Source organism: Grus americana, chromosome 9, assembly GCF_028858705.1.
Source record: "Grus americana isolate bGruAme1 chromosome 9, bGruAme1.mat, whole genome shotgun sequence".
NCBI lineage: Eukaryota > Metazoa > Chordata > Aves > Gruiformes > Gruidae > Grus > Grus americana.
In genome coordinates, this window is record NC_072860.1 from 16,684,766 (window position 1) to 16,704,551 (window position 19,786).

The 19,786-nt window shown below is 43.7% G+C and overlaps 1 protein-coding gene across 15 annotated transcripts in view; it reads right to left on the bottom strand.

Moving 5' to 3' along the window:
• The window catches only part of LPP (LIM domain containing preferred translocation partner in lipoma), a 344,459-nt gene that overhangs the window by 62,257 nt on the left and 262,416 nt on the right, over window positions 1–19,786 (bottom strand). The gene's annotated exons all lie outside the window — the stretch shown is intronic.

Consider the following 19,786-nt stretch of genomic DNA (forward strand, 5'->3'; position numbering starts at 1 on the left):
TGAATTCAAAGCATGCATTCTATGTAGAGAGGAGATAGGGGATAATTTTCTGATAAAAGCATCAAAGTGGGAAGGTTCTGCATTTGCTGAAATGTGGGGAAAAAAAACATTGCTATCTCAAAAATTTTTGCACGATGGAAAAAATTGCTTCCCACCTAACTGTACTGTGGGAATACACCACAAGGTCATATCCTCAGTGCCTATCAATTACACAATTTCCCTTGATCAGCTAAGTGTATTCCCCAGTTCTCACTGCAGCCCTGATACACTATGCAGGAAACAACTAAAAAAATACAGCATACTGCCTTTACAAAAGTGTACTAAGAACATTTTAAAAATATGTAAATACATTGAACAAAATATCTTGCTAAAAGTTCCCCTGGCAGCCTCAAGACAGCCAGTATTTCCGCTGCATTATTTTTCTAATCATCTCTGTTTGGAGTTCGCCAGTGAATGCATTTTAGAGATTCATGACACATTCTGCTTTTGGACGGCTTTGAATCAGCTGGCAGTAAATGTGGAAAAATCATTATTCCTAATGAAGAAATATTGATGACAAAACAGCATTTCGAGGACAACGTTGACCATAAGTCAACAATGTAACAAGATTTTCCCCTCTCTCCCTCCTCTTTCCTAGTGACTTTTATCCAAGGGTTTTCAAGCATTTCCCAAGCACGTGGGATTCCTCAGGACACCTGTGTCAGACAGGCACAATTACTCCATTTGAAAGGGATACAGGAACAGAAGTTAATCCGTTAGGATAACAGTGTAACAGCAGACCTTAACTGCCTTAATCAAGTTAAATCTCAATCGCAGCGATCCTCAAACTCATAAGCACCCAAAGGTGTCCTGGGTTCCTTGATTTGCCCAAAGAGAATAAAACAGGAATGTCTGATCCACAGGAATGGGTTTATTCCCTTCCTGTGGAGCATGGGAAGTAGGTGTCCGACTGTGATGATGTTAGGGAAAGACACGTTGATCATATTTGTACCAGAGTTATTCCAACACTTTAGCGCTCAGGGCACTGCAAATAATAGTAAAAAGGGAAACCCAAAGGTAGTTTGTGCATTTTGTAGGAAACTATAGTATTTTTCTCACCTTATCCTTGCCTTCCTTACCTACACTTTTTTTTTTTGCTTTTGAACTCAGACTTCGCACTGAGTGGGAAGCCCTTGGCAATGGTTTATTGTGCCAGGATCCAAGCTTGAAGTTTTGCCATTTGACAGTAGCAGGCTGTATGCATCAGTTGTCTTACACAGCCGTTGGACACGAGACAGATCAATCTTAATTCCCTCTTCTTCAGCAGACGTCAGAAAACACAATCTTTCACAGTAAACAGAGCTTCATGCTGCAACGTGTGCCTGTAACACTTCATAAATTAAATCCAAGGCCGTGATTTAATTACTGTGTCCTGGTTATTCTGCTTTAACTGCGTTGCACTTGTAGTCCAGATGTACAGGTCCCTGCAGTGACCTCCTTGTCATTTGTACTGCGCTTGTCCAGCAGTAGCTGCACTCTCCTGTTGTTTGCGTCCCTTTCCTCCAACCACAATACAACCTCATATTCTCACTTTGCTTGGCTGCAAACCTGACACATTCTCAGTATGCCCCAGAGGTCCCATTCCACTCCACACAGCAAATGCACGGCAAATGTGCAGGCTCACGCTGCTAACACTTTAGTGTACCTTTTCAAACACTTCTCCATGCTGCTCACCACAAGGTTACTATCCCAGCCAGTCATTAGCCCTCATGATGAATCCTTCCAACACCCCGGGAAGGCAGAGGACTGTTAGGACACCCAACATGCAGGTGGGAACTTGAGACCCACACAGGTTAAATAACTGGCTGAGGGTCACACCAGGAGTTGGTGACGGAGCCAGGAACTGAAACCGCATCTTCTCAATCCCAGTCTAGTCTCTTTAACCACAAGACCATCTCTGAAAAGGCTTGATGGTGAGACAGGCTTGTAGCACAAAAACTCCTCCATTTCAGAGGAACTCCCAGCACCAGTTCTGCTGGAATTCTCTCCTCAGCAGGAGGAATGTGCTCCCTGTGCAAGCCACGCTGTCACTCTCTGGCAGCCTGGCTGAGCCACGTAGCAATTGAGCACGAAGAGTTTTTTGCCTCTGCTACTGTCCTCTGTCTAACAAGAGAGGAAGAAAGGCCTATGTTTCCTTCAACATCCATGTGGCGATGGTCCCTGTCCCTTACACATCTACAGCACCCTCTCCTCAACTCCCTGGAACACAAGAGACAATTTTGCTTGTTTCTGATATAAATCAGATTATGATGAGTGCTTACCAACGCAGTAGAGGTGTCTTCTTAAATTATTGCAACCACAATGCATCACTGCCACAAAACAAAGGTTCGGAGAGGAGCACTCCTGATTTTCCCACAAAGCTATAAAAATTCAAGTTGAACAGGATCTTGAGAGGTCATGGAAACTATCTTACTGCCTTGAAGGCAGGATCAACTTTCTCTACATCATCCTTGACAGATACTTGTTTAACCTGTTCCTAAGAACCTCCAGCAATGGAGATTTCAACAACTTGGGCAAAAAATTTCAGTGAGTACCTAACCTTACCCCTAGCAAGCCTTTCTGTCCATCCACCAAAAATATCCCTCACAGTAATCTAAGCCAATGCCCTTTTACTCTACTCATGATGGACATTAAAGAACACATATAGGGTTGGTTTGGTCTACACCAGTTGTGGGGACCTAAAGCAACGTTGCCCGCCCTCCCTCCTCAGGCAAGGCACCTTGCAATGTAGGCAAATGTTGATCTGACCGTGTGCCCCACACATGGATGAGGTACCAGTCCCCAGTTTGGGTGATCTGCAGTGAGAGTCCCAGCCCAGTGGGGGTCAGTGATGCTCTACAATATTTAAGGTCCCAGATACTTTTTTTTACAGCATGCTCTGCTTTTTTTTTGTTGGGGTTTTTTTTTTGTTACATTGTGTCAACTTTTTGGCACATGTTTTACCATGTGCAAAGCGGTTGAAATAGAGCCTTAGTAACATCTGGAGACAAAAGAAAGAGGTTAAAAAAAAGTGCGAGAGAAGAAACATTCCTCCCTTTGCTGATCGATCAAGGAAATGCAAGGGAGAGAGTAAAATGTACTCTATTTCCTTTATAAATGTTCCCTTTAATGCTGATGAAAGTTGCCAGATGACAGAGACTGCAGTTGTATATCTACTGAAGAGCCCCAGCTCAGGAAACAGAGGAGCGAGTTGTTTGCGGGGCTTTGCCAGGCGCTCAGCCGGGGCACGGGACGCTGTCTCTGGAAGCAACAGCGATTCCTCCTCCAGCCCCTGCCTCCCCCCGGGCTCTCCAACACCGCAAACAGGGTGCCATGTCCATGCTGCTCCCTGGGCACTCCTTCCTACCTGCTTCTCTTCACTACAGCTCCCAGCCTGGGCTTAACGCTAGGCATGGATATGATAAATAAAACAGTTTTAAGTTGCAAGTATAGAGTTGGATGGAAAGAAGTAACATTTCTTTTTTTTTTTTTTTAAATTAAAAAAGATGTTTGTGTTTGAGGGTGAGACTTTCAAAGCACTGATTTGCACCAAAACCGCCAGCTGACAAACACTTAACTAAATAAGGAATGCAATCATTTCATCTGGTAAAAAAAAATAAAAAAATAAAAAAAAAAATCCTACTTTCACAAAAGTCCCCCACCTTCCTGTGCCATCACTCCTGTCCTTCAGGGGAAACTGATCACACATAGGAAGTTAAAAAAGCAAGAGTCATAAAAAATTCCTGATTTTTCCAAAATAAAAATGGGGCAAAATGCGTAAAGGCTGTAAGAAAGTGGGGCTTTCCCATGCTTTCAAAAGCTGAGAAAGCTCTTCTTTTATTTTACTTTCATAGGAAAATGAGAGTTTTTAAAACAAAGATGACTCTTCTCCTTGCAACACATCACTAACATCGAAATCTTATGTTTTAGTGATACCTTACCATTACGTGGCATCCAGGGAACAATTTCAGCAGCTCTTCACTAAAACCCCGGTGAGGGGTGAAGGGAAGGGTATCAGTCAAGTCCTCGTGGGGCAGGCAGGAAACCTCTCTCTGGGCAACTTATCCCAAAGCTCATACTGTGGGGTTTTGCCTTTCCTGGGAAGGACCTTAGCAAGGGAAACTGTTGCTGGCAGAGCTGTGGATCAGACAAATTTTGGCAGTTCTGGTGATCCCAACAGCAACAACCACTAAGCCAGGTCCCTTTGCACTTACACTTGCGAAGCCACATTGCATAATAAACCCTGAACAGTGGAAGTACCAAATACATGACAGCACGCAAGGTGAGCGACCATGCTTGTCTGAATCTCCTGCAGGGAAAGGAAGGCAGGACAGGAGGCAGAAATCACTCCTCCTCCCACCTTCCTCAGCGGTGATGGGCAGTGGGGGATTCCCTGGCTGATCCCCTGGCCCGATGGGCTCGCTCTGTAATGCTGCACCAAATGTCAGGATTCTCTTTTGGAAAGCCACAAAATAATACCTTGCAATTACTCATAGGGCCTGTGGTGGAAGCTACATGGGGGCAGCTCTCCCTGGCCCGTCTGGGCCCCCTCACAGGTGTCTCTCCAAGCGTGCCGTCCCAGCCTGCTCACCCACTGACTCAGGAGATTAGACTTGCTGGTAGAGCAGTGGAGGGTAGTTTCAGGGGCTGCTGCACCCAACCCCATATGTAAGCGGTGGCTGCAAAACAAAGCAGATCTGGAGGCCAGACGAGCTGGGCTCCTCTTGAGATGCTTGGTGTTCGTTATGCAACGGTTCATGCATCTTCTCCCACCCACTCCTCCAGGTGGGGAGGATCAGCCACCGGCTGCCCACAGGCTCATGCTGCTGCTCATTGCAAGCATGCCTTAAATGCAGATCAAGTTCTCTTTAACACTTGCTTTCTTAAGAGCTGAACCGAGGGTGTAGTCAGAAGGGACTAGCTGAGACTCACACTGATACAGATTGCAGACTTTTTGTCTAGGTTAAAAAATTAGTTGCCTTTTATTGCATTCCCAAAGGACCACAGCTAGGTTTGCAGCACAAAAGCAGCCCCAGGAGCCCAAGTGACAGGTTGAGGCCTTGTGTTTGGTGCTGAACAAAGACAGCAAACAATGTCCCCTTTCCCAAAGACTTTCACCTCCAACTGCTTCCATGTTGCGCAAGGGCACTTCAAACCACTTCTGTCCCCCAGCCCAGCACACCCATTTCATAAGCCCAGGAGGATAGGCGCCATCAGTATGTTCACCAGACTCAAGCCCAGCCAAGAATCACATCCACTGCTGGGCATGAATGACTCAATTCACTGTTCCATAGCCTGGCTGGGCTCCAGCTGGCATTCAGCAGCTTGTCTCTGCCTCGCTGCATCACTGGGAGGGTGGTGGCATGAAGGGATTTTTACCAAAGGTTCTCTTCCACAGAGAAGGTGAAAACGCCTGAGCAGCGGCAAAGTTTTGAGCCAGAGATGCTTCCTGTGCCAAAGGCTCTAGCCTACCAACCTGGCATGCCTCCCACATGCCTGCCGGGGGAAAAAGGTCTGACAAAAAACAAGAAACAGGGAGGGAACCTGTCCTCCCCCTGCCAAAAGTGAAAAGAAAAAAAAAAAAAGGTGGAGAAAAGCTCCACAAAGAGTAGAGTCTTGAACAAATGGCAGCTCTCATATCCCCAACAGCTTTGAGGCCTGTGGTTTTCAAAGGTGTCTGACTGCATTAGAAGAAGATGTCCCACCAAATTTCAACCAGCACCTCATTTATTTAAGGTCTTTTGAAAACTCTGCCTTTCACAATCCGGCACCAGCCCAAAGTTTCTTTACTGTTTTGAAACACGCACTGTCTGCGTGTCGACAGCAGCCCTGCCATAAATCACATCCATCAGGTGCTGGAAACTGCCTCACCTGTACATCGACCATCCACTGTCCCTTGCGCTGAATTCCATCACTCCAAATTTCTCAGCAGCTGGAATCAACTAACTCTGTTTTTTCTTATTAAAGCAACCTACTGGACAGAGGTTTCCTTCTTTGCCCCAAAACCTGGGACTTTTCCAACCAGGTGCAAGGTCCAATATTTGTTTACTCTCTTGGACAAGTAACAGGAGCTTTACAACCTGGGATGGAGAGGTGCTCCCATTCTGCAGAGGACATGCAACATTTGTTTCTACTTAGGATGACCAGACATATCATAACCTTAAAATGTGACATTGGTAGTGAGAGCAAAAGTCCTCTTAAAATAACATTTGATGTTGGTGACACCATATTAATTATACTCATGTAATTATGCAATAATTACAATTCTGCTCATCCTTTGGGTCATGGGACCTGCTTTTACTGGCTGAGGTAGATGGAAAGTAATACCGATAACTCTCTAAACTATTTTCAAAATGACCTCCCTGTGGCACACGCTGCATATCTGGAGTCCATGATGGAGCAGTATGATATCAAGTATCCATAGATCATTATTGTCACCTGATTGTCACATTCTCAGAGATTGATGGAAAAGGAGACAAAAGTTTTCTTGCTTGGCCTCCATTAGAAGTGAATTAGTGTAAAATATGAGATACATATTTATAAAAAATATTATTTTATTTAAAGCAAGTATGTGGAAAACCCATCTGCACAATTGCATGTGTCACTCTCACACATCCTACAGCTTTTGATTCCTAATTAGCAAAGCTAAAAAATAATAATAAGTTAAAAAAAACCTCGCACCACACAGCCAGCCTCTTTAGCGGCCCCAAAACTGCTCTGAGGCGGTGGTTTAGACTCTAAGGCCTGGCGACTAACAGTAGGAGACATGGAAAATGTGGGTTCCGATCCATATTTATCATGATATCCATATTTACTATTGTCCTGACATTTAACCTGAAGTCCTCCATGCGGAGGGTCTGATGTTGATCCGCATTTACAAAGGCGCACTCAAAGTATTACTCATCACATTTCTAAGATGGAAGGTTCTTTCTAAATTGGCTTCTGCACGAAGGGCACCAATCCCTGTCTCCTGAATTATTCACACAATTCTTGACCTGAGAATTTTGCACAGATGGAAACTGAAACCCCAAAAGCTTTCCCTCCTCGTGACAGAGCTGAACCAATCGGGAAGGACCGATCCGATATCCAGAGGTCATGATGAGTCCTGCCAGTCCAATGTCCTTGAGCGGGCATTAGAAAAGGCTATCATCAGCGGGGGTTATAAGTGTTTGCCAAAAATTTGGTGTTGGAAAAACCTCCTGAACATCCCGAACCAGTGACGGCAACCTCCATATGAAGAAAGTTGGCAAATCGTTGTGCTCTGAACTTTCAGGGTACTCTCTGCTGTTTTCCTACATACATGGGAGTTCACTGTGAAGATATTTAATCCTCATTAAGCACTTTGGTATGACAGTAGGGAAAACTGATGGACTTGTTTACATGTGATAACAGAATCATTTGAAATCCACTAGACCTCCAAATTTAGATCTGAGGTACGTGTAGAGACACTCATTTCAGTTTATCCCAAGTCTGATTTTAACTGATGTAAACTTAGTCAACTTCAGGTAGTTTTGAATTTATATGACCAATCCCAGAAAGCCAATGCTGGTTTAAGTCGGTTGGTTTCCATTTGCACCTAAAATGATGCAACTTTGTTATGTTGACAAAGCCAGATGTGAAGGGTAGATCAGGGAAGCTATTATTCACACCCCAGCACAGGAAACCGCGTGGGAGATTTTCGTCCCAGTGAAAGGCTACGACTTGCAAAAGTGAGCATCCAAAACAGAGAATTGCAGCAATCTGAGACCCAATGCAAATGTTTGAGACTTCAAACATTTTGGAAATATCTTTCATTGTTTTGCACTGCTCTAAGCATCCCCTTTGCAGCCTCTGCATAGATGAGGACCTTTGAAATAACATGCATTATGCAGCTCCTGGGAAGTCTCCAGGCCATGTCCTAGACCAGATGACTCCAGAAGTATTTGAGTTAAGCTTCAGATCCATGTCCAAACATTAGAACACCTGGAAAAGTCTGAATTCCAGTATTGCTTCACAAGAAAGTCAAAGCAACCTCTCCATAACCCCTTCCATAAGGAAGAGAGAGACTAACATTTTGGAAGCCACAGACTAAGACTTACGAACTACTTTTCCTGCAGATGAGCCCTGTCTGAGGTACTAAGGGTCACCATGGGATATTCCTAGCTAAGAGGGACGCAAAATTAGTAGAACACTTGCCCAGGGGAAACAATACGAATATCTCATAGCGTTATTTCCGCTGCATATTGTTTTGTTCTCCCCTGTTCCCAGAGCACAAGCATGAAGCAACTGCACAAACTGATCTCTTGAGAGCTTAGTCTATATTTAGTCCACCAGACCTCTAGCCAAGCTGATGTCAGTTTGAGCATCTTCTAGTCAACACACACCTATTGAGATGAGACCCACTATGCGTCATGATTAGACCATGCTCCAAAACATCATCCTGTAAAATGTTACTTGTTCTCCTGAACAGCTGCAATTTTCCTAGGCCAGAACAGCTCTTGTCATCAGGCATTTGCTGGATGCACACCATTCCTACTTACTGCCTAACAGCTGTTATTCATAGTCTCAGGACTTTGGTCATTTACAAGAGACTCCAGGCCACAGGTCAGCCTTCTCTTCTCTCCTAAATGAAAGTTGTTCTGCAAAGGACAATAGGCAGTGAGACTGTGTGTGAACACCTTACGATTGTACAAAACACAAGGAAACTGAGGCTGGCAGACCTGAAACAGCTTAGTTATGGCTCCTCACCCAATGCCCTGCTATAATCAGAGCAAAGAAATAACAAAAACCACCAAGATCCCGAGACTAATTGGCTTTCTGTGAAGTATTGTTTTTGTTTGAAAGACCAAGCCATGCTTAGATCAATGGGCCTTATGAACAAAGCCCTTTACTCATGAACATGGCATGACCAGGGCTAGCTCAGGGCACAGATCTGCAACCCCCAAACAGCAATGTCCCTCTGCCCTAAGCTTAGGGGTGGCCTCTTTTCAGATGCCCATCTCTGACTCTTTGGCTGAGGCTCCTGAAACTTGTGTTATCTGCACAGTTTTATGCCTAAGCCCTCTAGACCTGAAAGTATGTGTCTGTCCCCGGAGTGAGCAAACAGAGCAGTTTCCATTCCTCACTCCGTATAGAGACAGCAGTGCAGAAAGAGACTGAAAGAGTTTAAATGACAAGTTTTCACTAGGAGCTGGCCATATAACTGACATAGCCCTTCTGGTTCTCCTCAGCTGCCCTTCTGAAGGAGGGATGCCATAGAGATGGCAATGCACCAGCTGTGCACATCTGCAGTGCACATGCTCCACTTTCTTCACCGTTTGAATTATGGCTGTGAATAAAGAGTGGTAATAATTCTGACCATAAGCAACCTCACTTTTTCACTCCCCTCCTCTTCTTGTTACCTTGCATGGAAATTGAGTATACATAGAATAAGAGGTTATGGTTGTAGGTTCTGGCCATCAGTAGTGACCTAATGGCATTACACAAGCATGGCACACTGAAGCCTGTGCTTTGCCTTATTATCTTTAGAAGAAGCCAATGTTTTTAGACATATACAGATAAATGATGGAATATTTAAAAATGTCCCACTCAAACATTCACTGTTATTGTAGCCATACCCTCCCCACTCCTTTCCTCCCTCCACACCTTCCTCCCTCCTCTAAACACATATTGGATTTGCCAACGCTGGAGATAGTTACACTTCACAAGACCTTGCAGGCACTAAAAGCTGGATCAGTTGATGCAAGACGTTGAGACGGAGAACGGGAAAGAAGGGAACGCCATTAGAATTCAGGGCCCATGCAGCATCCTGCACTATATATGCACAAGCACACACATATATATGCATTTTAGGATTCCCACTAATTTCAGCCACGGGACAGAAATGAGAGGCAGCTGCCCAGCTCGTGGAGATGACAATGAGAACACATGACCAGGATTAGCTCCATGTTGGCAATGATGATTGCTAGGACTTTCCTGTCCAGAAGAGCTGACTGCACATGACAGTCTTCTGCAGAGCACAAATGACCCATATTAGCATCCCTTCCAAATGTCTCCCTCCAGGAAAGCTCAGCCAGACACAATTCCTTACCTCATGTGATCACAAACAATCCCCACGTTAAAAAGTGGTGGAAAGTCAGTATTGTCATGTCCCAGCCATTCATTAACACCAGAGAAAAGTCTGCTTTCTGCAGGCTTTTTGGAAGCCAGAAGCTGAATTCACTTGCCTTTCAGGGCAAGCAGATAATGAGGAAACAGTGGCATTTTAAAAGCTGGGGGGTTTTAGGGTGTAATTTTAAATGACAACAATGACAACAAAAACAACCAAAACCCCCACAAAAACTTCCCTTACTTCCAACCTGCCCTCACATAAAATGCTGCACATCATCTGCCCAGTCTGTCCCTCACAGCACAGACAGAATCAGAACACACAATCAGTAGATAGTAAGTTATAAACCTCTCAGGATATCGTCTGGAACCAGAATTTGTTGATGAAATTGTATATTAAAGCTAAACACTGCTGCTAACTGAATACAGCTTGATTCACAGCTTTAAACAACTAGTTTAGCGTGGCTTGGACAGTAATTTGGAAGGATCTACGACAGAAAATCATTCACATCCCAAGTCCAGCTGCCTGTCTTTAGCTGCAGACAGTGTCTTACTCTTTGGAAGATGGTTGCACCCACACCTCTAAACTCTCTATACAAAGGTGTCTGTTATTGCCAGCGTGTTTTACTGAACCGCTGTGTTCAAAGCGGAGATTAATTTCGTCAACTGCTAAAACCCATACACCTACCTGTGCTGTCCCCTTTTGACCCTGGTGCTGTGAACACAGATTTTCAGGGGTTAAGCTCTCACTCTTAGCTCACACTACCAGAGGTAACTCTTTCTACATCTCTGTGTATGCCTTGGCAGACACAGAAGAAAAAAAAAAGAAAAAATAAATGCAAATGAGCAAGTTCATAAATGAAAGCTGGTGATGAGGTATCAGATGTGGTCTCCCATCTCCGGTTTGCACCCACAGCGATCCTACTGCTATTGAAGTTTTCCATTTCCCTCAACGGGGCCGGCTGAGGCAGGGCCACGGGACAGGCACGCTGCTTTGCCACTCTCTCCTAATCAGCTGACAAAATCTGTGCTGGCACCGTCCAGGCAGGTGACATCTTAACAGCAAGTCTCACAAGTCGAAACAAGTTTACTCTCGGCTGCTGGTAGCATCCCAAATGTCTGCCAGGGCTGGTTTCTCGTGATCTGCCTGCCAGTTTGGGATGACAGTCTCCTGACTTTTGAGCACCAGTTGTGACCTTGGGTTGTAGCCAGGGACGTGAAAATTGTGTTCATGTCCAAGATGACACGATGAACAGCAAGGTGCATTTGCAGACATAAAAACAGTACAGCTCACTAAAAGCAGCAGGAAAGTTTGGCTACTTTTGATTCTTTTCATTCTTTTAATCCTCCCCTACCTCTTTGCACCACTGAGAAACACTCTGTATTGATTATGCTGACATTGACAGCAGAGCTGGAATTTTTTTCTTTTTTTTTTTTTTGCACATCTCAGATGAGAAAGTGGGTTATGATTCATCTCGCACAATCTGAGTCAAAGCGATTCCTTAAAAAAAAAGAAAAGAAAAGAAAAAACCAAACAGTTTTGATGCATTTCCATCAGAAGAGAACAGGCTGGAGGAGAACACTTAGCAAATGAGACAGCCTCGTTTAATTTTCTTTTTTACCACATATCAGTCTCAGATAAAATCTGGCCTTTCCCCCCCAACTAAACTTCAAATGACACTCAAAATACCCCCAAAAGTTACTGGCAAGAGACAAACCACTGTATCAAAAAAGACAGTATGAGACAAATGCCACCAGAAGAAGAAATAACAAATGCCACACTGTGCCCCCCACCCACCCCTGTGGAACGGTGATTGCTAGACTGGAAAGTAATAGATTACTATGGTGAATTATCAATTTTCCTAATAGCCTTGAACTATCTAAATGCTGAAGTGTGATAGCATTAGTGGGTACATTATATTAACAGCAGTTAAAATTACCAAGTGTGATCCTGGAGTGCTTTTTCCCCCTTTCTTATTTTCACAGCTATGTTATTAACCCTGGAAAATAGGGCCTGTGATCTAAGTGCTGGGAAGAGCCTTCAGACCGGTTGTGATTTCTCATCAGACAAGGCTCACGAGTCCATTTTGTTGATTTTCACATTAAGTGTGTGGCCACAGCTGTGGGTAAGGCACGGGACTTGAAGGAATTCTAGGCTCAAATCCCACTTTGCTACTGGTTCTCTGCATGACTCTGGGTGAGTCATCTAAACTCTGCCAGTCAGCTCCTCATTTGTAAATTAAGGACAATAATCATTTCCTGGTCCTTGCTGTATTTTCAGTTTGGGAGCTGCGAGGGATGCATACTGTTTCCTACTTCATGTTTAATTTGCACATAGTGCAGCATGACCACAGTCTTGCTAGCAGGCCTTAGATGTTACTGCGGTACAAATAAGCCATAATCTAACACGGAAGCAACTGCAAATTCAGTGCAATCAGCTTCAAACAATAGGTGAACTGTTTTCAGTTTTTAAAAAAGCAAAAAAAAAAAAAAAAAAAAGAGTTCATTCATGCCAGGTCATGTGCATAACTAACTCAAAACAAAGAGAAATTAAACTGTTTTCATGTTACTGGGACAAAGATTTGTCCAGGACTGTTCCATGGCTGGAAGTGTGGTTTCTAACTATAGCTCCAAAACTAACTACCTGTATCTCTCTCCACAACTTAGCCATAAGTTATGACCAAAAAAAGAGAATGTCTTGACGCTTACAACACTCCAAAACTCTATCTGAAGTGAAAATTATTTCTATAAAACTACAATCCAGAGAAACATTCTCACTCATTCATAGACACACATACATACACCCCCTCTTAAAAATACCTGTGCGTGAGAATTTAGTGCTTAGGAAATCCTGGATGGAAACTCCTGGTTTCACTCGTCTCCATAAAACAGATCTAACAGGAGGAGAGGGAGAACAAACCTTCTCCATCCCACATGCCTCTAGACTAACAGTTTGCCTTCAGCTCTTGGCCTCCTCGAGGAGATTCCCAACCAGGGGTCCTCCGGGTGCCACAATTTATGGTTTTTAGTGAGGTGATGACGTACCCACAGAGAACCCCCCTGAGACCAGCCAACTCATTTCATGTGGGGCAGGAAACAGCCATAAGGTAGGTCACACTTTCGCTTCTTAATGACCTGAGTTAGCTACGGACTAATGACCTGCAGCCAAAGACTTGATGGTTCATTATCAATTCTTCAGCCATTTCAGTCCATAGAGTTTACTTTGGGCATGTACGTTTATCATGAACAAGCTGGATTCTCTTTGAACTGCTTCTCAAATAAAGGTAGATTTACTTTGTTTTCATGTAGGACTATTAATTTTGGGGGGTTTGGCTAGTAGACTCATCATCGTCAACAGTTTTTTCAGAAAGAGGCTGAGCTTTGCTATCCATTTGTACAGTTCCTAGCACACCAAGGGCCCTATCACAACATAAGAAATATCTACCACCCTCATGGAGTAATTTTTTTCCATGGATATGTTAATTTTTAAACATGCTGAAGAATCCTGTAGAATACAGCTGTACTTTAGAAAGACACATCCCTGATATTTCATTATCACATTTCACTCCTCTTAGAAGACAGCAGGAAATTGTCAGCTTTCATTTACTGACTGTCGGGACAAACCTAATTCCACTTGTAGCCTGAAACCCACCTTTCTTTCACAGCACGCAGGTGATCATGGAAATCCCTTTGCTAAAATGCTACCTTGGTATTCTGTACTTATTCTCCATTAAATGACTTCTGTATCAAATCAGTTCTGTTTAAAAGTAAAAATATGTCTAGGTTGACTGCCAGTAATTCAAGCTAAACCAGAGACTTCAAAACACCAAGGAAGTCATGCTGCTTGCTACCTGTTCCAGCTGGCATTTTATCACCTACAGTAATAAAGGGTAATTTTGGTTTTGATGCAAGATTTAGATCACATCTGTGAAGCAGTGCTGGTCTCTTACAAGACTGTGCTTCAGAAACACTCATGATGCAAAGTCTTGCCCACTCTTGTGTGAATAAGAAGAGGAAAAAGGGAACATGAGTCTCCTGCCTCCTGGCACATGTGGGTACCAGGTGCTCAGGGCTTAAAAGAGTGCCACCTTCCCTCTTTTCTGACTGTTATATCTGATTGATCTTCATTAAGAGATCTGCACTCAAAACTTTATAAGACTAAGATTCCTGGCATAAAAAGATCTAGGTGCTTAGCTTCACAAAACATTTTTCCCACAATTACTGCAGAGTAGGATGTGGATCACATCAACAGCAGGAAGAATCAAACTTTTGCATCCATTTACACAGTCTTTCAAATGCTGAAAAGCAACTTAAACCAGCTCCCAGCCTCTGCGTCCCTGTTTTCTCTTGCCTTTCTCAAGGCTGCAGATAAATGCATGTAGACATGGTATATTTTGCTCTTCAACCACTGACTGGCCTCCTCTTTTTCTCTTTCGACTTTGGAACTGTGAGCCAAAATTCACCCAGTAGGTAGCGTTGAGACTATCCTTATAAATTTGCTCTCCAAACTCTACCTGTACCTGCTGTGCAAGGATGCCGGCAGTCACAGGACTCCCTGAAAGCAAGCTAGATGGGGGTGGCAAGGATTGACAGAAGTGAGACTGAAGAAACAGGCTCTGAAAGCCATTTACCAGGGTAATTAAAGCCCCTGGGGAGCAGAGGGAGGGTGACTCCCCTTGCGGCAGGCCACAAGAGGGCAGCTGAATGTTGATGGTACCGCACTATGACCTCCCTTGAGCGCAGGCTGCTCCCAGCCTTTGAGGCTGTGCGCAAATGGTGGAATATGGCTTGAACATAAAAAATAATAACTTGAACTACAATGGAGAAAAGGGTCCCCATTATATGTCTGTTCTTCCTGCTTTTGTGAGCGTTACATAACAGAAAATGACTGTCGGCTCATCAGTCGTTGAAAATCTAACCTACTATTTTCTGACCCAGATGTTGTTCAGATGAGGACATATGCTATCTTGCACCAGAAACCCTGCCTTTAAACAAAAGGCATGATGACACATCACATTACATGGCAAAATTACGATGTAATTATGCTCTTGTAATAATAATATGCATCTTTTAATGATAACCTTTTCAGAAGAGACCTAGAAACACAGGCAAGATATGACAACTTTCATTTTCTTTTTGTGGTGGTAATTCAGATGAAACTAAGAGGCTACTTGAGCCTCTTAGAGGCTATGGAAATGCCTGATGAAGACTGAAATGCCATGCAGAACACGTTCAATTTAGAGACCCTAGAACTGTTGAATGCACAGAGTCATGTCAAAGGAAACACAGACAGCATGAACTGAAGGAAGCCATAGCTGGACAACCTACTGTGCCTCCTCATCTGAAGCTTCTATGACTCTACCACACTCTCTCCCATATCTTTCTTGGACTACTACCTGCCAACCCATGTCCTACCTCTCAAGAAGTAAAATTATGGAACACCTCTGACACTGTTTGGACACCATGTCTCTGGTCTTAGTGAAGGATTTCTAGCTTATGAATGGAAGCCTAGTGGAGACACAAAGCCAGTGAGTGGAAAGGTTGACAGAGCCCTGAGAGATTCAACACTGGTGCCACTTATCATTCTTTAGTCTTAACTGTGACACAGCTTCTCAGAGAACCATTGGAGATGAAGGCTTCTCCATGGGGGGCACTCATACAACTGCTTCTGTTAATCAGCTCCTGTCTGAAGGACTATGCAGATTAAGTGCCCTGCAAATAGGGTGAAAGGGGGAAAAAAGGAGTTTAGAAAGGTAAAATTATCTACCACAGGTCTCACAAGAGGTCAGGATGAGAAGCAGGAAAGGAAGTCAAGCATCTTGCTTGTTGGCCTTGCTCTTCAGCCTAACTCTGCACCACCTCTCCCACTGTCAAAGTCAGGACATACAGCATATAGACATAAGAAAACTACATATCCTGAATTACCAGCTCTGGGACAAATCAAAGTCCCTGTATTGTACAAACTGAGTACTTTCAACAGGGCCATCAGAGTATCTCTCTCCTTCCCTTGTGCATCCCTACAGCACACTGGAGCTACAAAAGGAGACTGCTACATTGTGAAATATACATTGTCAAATGTGTAAAACTGGTGGTTCCTTTGGTAGCTCTGAGCACTTACAGTAAAATACCAGAGAAAGTTTCTTCCCACCAGTCAGGGAAACTCCTCTGCTGTGGGGAGTGACTCAGCTGGGACATAGTCCAGAAGGCAACAGGACATGAGGGGCCCTGATGGCACTTTTCCAGTCTTAATCAGCACTGTCTGCATGGTGATAGAGACTGATAAGCTGCCAGAAGTCATTTCTTTCTATGAGACTTGAAACAGTGGTCCAGAACAGTTGTGATCTTTGTGTGTGTAGATTTTGGGGGTTTTTTTAATGCAAAATCAAGGGCTTTAATTTCCCATGGTGGCCAACAACAATTTTGTTTGTTTCATCCTAATCTCCGTAAATATCCATTTCTCCTCCCTCAACCTTACCCAATTTCCACTCCACAAAGTATTCTTTTTTTTTTTCCCCAACAAATCAGACATGCCTATCTGCAATAGCACATTTATCAACAGGGAGGGCTGTGACAGAGAGAAACCATCCCTACTGCACAGTGTGTAACACATTTGGGAATCCTTTCTAATAAAAGGGGATTTGATTAAAGACAGCCAACTACCACAGATCAGCAACTGAATCAGCAGTAAAGAAGGAAGAGCAGCTTAGACTTAAGAGACTTCAATTTGCTGATCTGCCAAGGACTTCCCAGGCGAAGTCACTCCATAACCTACAGAAGGGTAGGAGAGGACATACACCAAAGATCGGGGTGCTTAGACTTAGTATGGTAGTGTAGCCTTTCAACAAAACTAAGTTAGACAGAATACCCAGCATGTATGTTTAACTCCTAAAAATTCACAGCCGTTTTTTTTAATTATTATGCTCAGTGATGTTATTTCCATGCTTAAGCACTGCCTTGCCAATGGCAGCTAGAGGATTTCCCAGTGACTGGATTGTGCTGCTGTGGTAAGTCTAGGCAACAAACAGCTGCAAACTGTGATCTTGCTGCTCCAAAGCGTGTCTCTAACATGCTTCTTCTGGCTCTCACTATGCGCCCGAGTTCCCTGGGAATGCAGTGTGAACCGTGCCGTGCTGCCAGCTGTGTCTGCTTGCATGAGTGATCGCTGGCTAGAACAGTTCCCTGACTCTGAAACCACCTTCAGTAATTTCCACCCAGGCAAGCTGCAGAGAGGTGTAGTAAGCACAGACCTGATGGAAGTGCTGGCTGTCCTGCTCCTGAACTCAGTTCACTTGGTCTGCCAGCAGTACCAGCCGGCATTTCCAGGGTAAAGAGACGACTTTAGTGGATCCTACTCCTCATCCCTCCCCAGGAACCTCCACTCTACCCACACTGACTCCAGAATCGAGATGGCTTGATCAAAAACCAGAGAAACAGCAAGTGAAATTGCAGAAGGAAGATGGTTACCAAAAAGATCCCAGAGTGCTGACGGGCCAAGTAAAATGACCTTTCTCCAGCCTGACAGTTCAAATGTAATTATTCCAACAAATTATTTTCATGACTTAATATAGCGCCTTGCAGCTTTCTAGCAAGGTTAATTAGATTCCTCAATTCAAAACCTATCTGCTCTTAACCAACTTTTAATACGCTGAAATCCAGTTTTCTAAATTCAAACTAATAAAAGTGATTAGCTGACAGCTATCTGGCATGCTACAATTACCATGGCATTTAGACCTCAGGCAGAAGATATTTAATGCAAATCAGAGTCAATGTCTCTGCCCATTTGTCCTTTTTCTGATTATTTGATCAATGTGCCATATGAATCTTGTACAATCCACGCTACCATGCTAAACAAATAAAAGAACAAAGGCAGAGATACTGGTTGAGACAGTTAACCAAAGTTGAAAGACGCTTTTTTTCCTCCCACACTTAATTTGCTCTTTCCACATGAGCATGAAGTTACTGAAAGGCACTGGCTGACAGCTCAAGTAGATGGGTATTTAGCTCTGACACAGCCAGAATTAGCACAAAACTCCCGGCCTGCACAGCCATATCAAAAAGCCTCATCCACTCTGACTCCAGAGACCATCTTCCCCTGGGAGTAGCTCAGGCTGGAACAAACCTAGGAGGATGAGGGCAGCCCATCTCTTTGATTTTATCCAACCATAAAAAGCAGTTTGGCTCCAGAACTACTGGTTTTCTTTTATGTTTTTCTTTGTAGGTATATAATTAGTTGTGGCCATGTCTCCCAAATGGCTGCATGGGGCACAGCATGCTTAGAGAGCTGAGGAGGAGTTCAGCCCCACACACAGTTATTCTGCACATCAAGAACACCAAGGCTGGACACTGCTTCAGAGATGACCTTCAGTGGCACAGACTCAGTGTAATTAGAAGATCAATAAGGTGCTGCTTGTAATTAAACATCACCTGTCCAACTAGGCTTGTTTGCTTTTCATCTTCCAGCTTGCATCACGCATGATTATTCCATCTTTGATCACACTACCGCTTATATAAACAACACTGGCAAAATTTCTCTATGCTCTGGAGCCTCCTTTCCATTTTCTTGTCACCTGCTGAATTAAGAGCAATTGGCATGGCATTGGTCTGACCTCCCATCTGATAGCCAAATTGATGACCTAACATTGGGAGACTTTATGTTCCAACCCTTTGAGCTACGCACCCCATTTGGATGAAAAAATTTTGATGTACCACACTCTCAAACAGAGCAGAGCCGTCTTAGTGATGCAGTATTAGTCTGCAAAACCCAAGCATTTAAGCTTCATAAATACAAGTGCTAAACAAAACTAAAGCTCCACTTCAGGAAGCAATTTCTGAGCTGTGAGGAAAATTAATCACTAGAACAGCTTATCAGGGTAGGTTGACTCACCATTGCTTGAAGTCTTTAAGATAAGATTAGATTTTTTTTTTTAAAGTCATGATTCAATCATGTTTCTGGGAGAAACAGAGAGTAGGACATTAGGCAGTATAACAGCAAGGTCCTTTCTGACCTTGGAGCCTGTGAATCTGCAAGTTCTTTGTTCACCTGCCTACCTTCTTGGGCTGTGGGGAGAACTGGGTGGGCTTTAGTCCATCAGCCAGCTCCTGCCACTCACAGCTCTGCATTAAGAAAATGACTGTAATCAAATCTCATGCTTCAGGGCTTCAGCCATTTGCCTGAAGGTAGCAGGGAAAAAAGTTGCTCCCTCTTGCCCACCCACGCTAATGGCTAAATACATGTTATGTTTGTTTGGTTGTTGCTTCGCTTTTAAAACATCAGAGTGAACAGAAATGGATACGGGCAGAGATGAAGTTAAATGCAGAAGCAGAGAAAATGCTCTCTGGTTTTCCTCTCTTCAGTTAGTCATTCTTGCTTACACCTCAGATCTGTGCTAGTCATCAACTCTGATGACTATCAATGTTTATAGAGAAGACATTTCGGCTGAGAGGGTGGAGACCATAGAAGGTAGAAGGTACTGACGGAGAATGGGGACTGATATCAACCCCATCTACAGGGGCAATGTTTGTTTGATGAGAACATGTTGACCTTCTCAGATCCTTGTCACTGCAAGATCTTTGTTTATTAGTGAAACCGTGGTCCTACCTGCTTTCCAATTAAACCAAACCATGAAAGTTTCTTTAGGCCAGAAATGTTTTGGTCCAACCGAAATCTATAGCAAATAGACCT